This window comes from Teleopsis dalmanni, chromosome 2, assembly GCF_002237135.1.
Source record: "Teleopsis dalmanni isolate 2A chromosome 2, ASM223713v2, whole genome shotgun sequence".
In the NCBI taxonomy this organism is placed as follows: domain Eukaryota; kingdom Metazoa; phylum Arthropoda; class Insecta; order Diptera; family Diopsidae; genus Teleopsis; species Teleopsis dalmanni.
The window spans coordinates 112,347,049-112,350,680 of NC_051847.1; positions in this window are offsets into that span (position 1 = coordinate 112,347,049).

Below are 3,632 nucleotides of genomic sequence, written 5' to 3' on the forward strand. Positions count from 1 at the left end.
CTAGGTGTAATAAAAGTGTAACATTTTCTTAAGACAGATTCACATGCACATGAAAGAAGCTATTGTCCATAAAGAAAACCTGTAAGAGAAAATTTGACTTGTCTCAGGAAGAACCTCTTTGCTAAACTGGCACCTAAGATCCGATATTATAATGGGATAGTTTGTGATCATCTGGAGATCACATTGAGAGAAGAGACGACTCACCGCAGGAATCTTGTGCAGTACAGATGGGTTGAAGCCAAGTCATATTCTTGAATCGTCGTCCATCATGTAATTGTGGATCAAGTGAGTCAGCCACGACGTTTCGATGCAGCAAGGATGGTCGTGGTTATATGCTGAGAAAATGCTCACCTATTAGTTGGTAAAGTACTAATCAACCCAATAAGAATCCAGAAGTCGAGTAGCTGTAGCAAAATCAAATACAAGGTCTTTAAATTTAAAGCACCAAATATAAAATAAAATTTTTCATATTTTATCTCTAAAAAGCTCTTTGCTCTTATTGATGTCCAACATTGCTAAAACAAAAAAAAACTGCTATTAATGCAATCTGCGTGAAAAACTTAGGAAGAGCAACAAATAATAACAAAGACGACTTTATATCAGCACCTGGATAATGATAGAAAACCGTACACATCTCAAAAATGAGATAAATGCCATGAAAAAGCCTAATGATCGAAAGAGAGCGGAAACGGAATAAGAAAGAATTCTCGAACAATATGGCAAACGAAACGGAAAATGCAGCGGTATCAAATAATATAAAGAGTATCCTTGATGTAATAAAAAAATTAGCAGAGGAGGGCGTTAGAAGAACTCTCCATGTCAGAACCTTTTGGGTGAGCTATTGACAAACGTAAATGATAAGCTAACTGATGGCGTCAACACTTTGTTCAAGTATTGAACTTAGAATGCGAAGGAATTGTGATAACTCACAATGATAAAATTAAAAGAGTTGCAGATTACGATTGTGTAATCGTGATGTGAATTCCTTTGTTAGATTATTCTTAACCGTTTTTTTGTCAATGCGCCTAACCTGGACCATATCTAGGCATTTATAGACATTTCATTCTTTCATTTGTTCAATGTTTTCAATCTGTTGGTCTTCACTTCTTAATATTTCTCCCATATTAGTTTGTATTCTTTTGTACTTTTCTAGACCAAATTTCATGGCGATGTCCTTGCTAAACATTGATACGATTTGTCTAAGCTTTGTTTTGTTGAGGCGTACATTTTCAGGTCATCCATATACAAAAGGTGATTCAGTATTTCTTGGTCAGAACCGGCTTTTATTTTGTAGCCATATTTACTGTTGTTCAGGAGATTACTAAGTGGATTAAGTGCAATGCAGAACCAAAGGGCAGATAGGCAGTCACCTTGAAAAATTTCGCATTTTAAGTTGATGTTCGAAGTTTTATTATTCCTGTGTCCGTATAAATTTGAATACTTGTTCGCCATTGTTTCATATTATAGGTTAAGAATTCAATTATATTTGACTTAATCTTATATTTCTTCAAAACTTCTATAAGCCAACTGTGTGGCACACTGTCAATATAGGTAGTCATATATTGGTAGCTATATTGGTAGTCAATATAGCATGCATTCAAATTTCTGGACTGGCTATATGTCTGTTCTGGTATGGTTTGATCAATAGTCAGTTGTTCATTACACCCTTTAATATATAAACTGCATCCTATTTGTTCTTCACGGATAATATTATTTTGCGTCAAATATTTGTTTATTAGGTTGAGACAAGCTGTCATAATTTTGTAAATAGTAGGCAAACAGGTGATTGGTCGCCCATTTGAAGGGTTTCCTTTAAATCCCTTATCCTTTGGAATAAGGTATGTAATTCCATTAGTGAAGTCTTTAGGAAATCTTCTTGGATCTTGAATGCAATCGTTTAGAAGTTCTGTAAGTTTTTGGTGCATCGCAGGAAATCTTTTGAACCAGAAGTTTTGTAATTTATCCGTGCCTGGTGATTTGTGTGTTTTTAAGATAACGCCTTTAACTTCTTCACATGTAATGCAGTTTACTGACATTTCCTCAAGTTGCTGGTATCTTCTTCTCTCTTCATTGATCCAGTTTGCTTCAATGTTATGGTTTACTTGATTGGACCATATAGACGACCATTAGCTTTCGGTATCTTCTTTGCTAGGATAAGTTTATTTTTCGGTGTTCGATGATGTTACCTTTCTGAGACCTCTGTAGAAGGTTTTCTCGTTTGTATTAAATTTCTTATTATTTTCGCGTCTTTTATTGGATAATTTATATTTTCTTTGCCTGGCTTTTTGCACTTTCAGTTTTTGTTTAATAGTATCTCTTGATACTTGACGCGCGCTGTTAAAGAGCGATATCGGCAAAAGAGAAGGGAAGAGAAACGTCTTTTCAGGCGAAAAAAGAAGGAAACAGAAAGACGTGAGTACGAAGAGCTTGAGAAGCTGGGCGACAGGAATATGGCTCGAAAATTCTATTAAAAAATTAAAAACCTGACAAATGGTTATAAACCAGGAGCTAATTCCTGCAAAGATGAAAACGGTAATCTAGTGATAGCAACAAAGCTGCAGGCGCCGATGGTTTACCGGCTGAGCTGTTGAAAGCTGGTGGCGAAGAGCTATCAAAATGCATGCTACAGCTAATTCGCAACATTTGGTCGGATGAATGCATGCCCAACGATTGGAATTTAAGTGTGCTTTGCCCAAGCCACGAAAAAGGTGATCAGTCTTTTAAATATAGCATATAAGGTTCTGTCAAACGTACTATGTGAAAGATTGAAACCAATCGTCAACCAACTGATTGGACCTTATCAGTGTGGCTTCAGTCCTGGCAAATCCACTCTAGACCAGATATTCACAGTGCGTCCAATCCTGGAGAAGACTCAAGAAAAACAAATCGACACACCACCTATTTGTCGACTTCAAAGCTGCTTTTGACACTACGACTAGAAGCACACTCTATGCCGCTATGTCTGAATTTGGTGTCTCAGCAAAACTTATACGGCTATGTAAAATGATGTTGAGCAACACCACCAGCTCCGTTAGAATTGGAAAGAACCTCTCCGAGCCGTTTGATACCAAACGAGGCTTCAGACAGGGTGACTCCTTGTCGTGTGACTACTTTAACCTAATGTTGGAAACAATAATTCGAGCAGCAGATTTAAACCGTACTGGCACAATATTCTACAAAAGTGTAATGCTGCTTGCGTATGCCGACGATATTGATATCATTGATCGTCAGTGCGGCATTTTCCAACTTAGAAAAACAAGCAAAGCAAATGGGTCTTATAGTAAATGAGGACAAAATAAAGTACTTTCTGTCAACAAACAAATCTCCTGAGCGTCTTGGGACCTACGTCACTGTTGACAATTATAAGTTCGAAGTTGTGAAAGACTTTGCTTATTTAGGTACCAGCTTAAAACCCAAAAATGACGTCAGCCTAAAGATTCAATGAAGAATTACTCTTGCCAACAATTGTTACTTCGGGCTAAGTAAGCAATTGAGAAATAAAGCCCTCTCTCGACAAACTAAAATCACGCTCTACAAATCCCTTATCATGCCTGTCCTGCTGTATGGTGCAGAACTTGGACAATTACCAACAGTGATGAGAAGGCGTGAGGAGCATTCGAGAGAAAATTCTT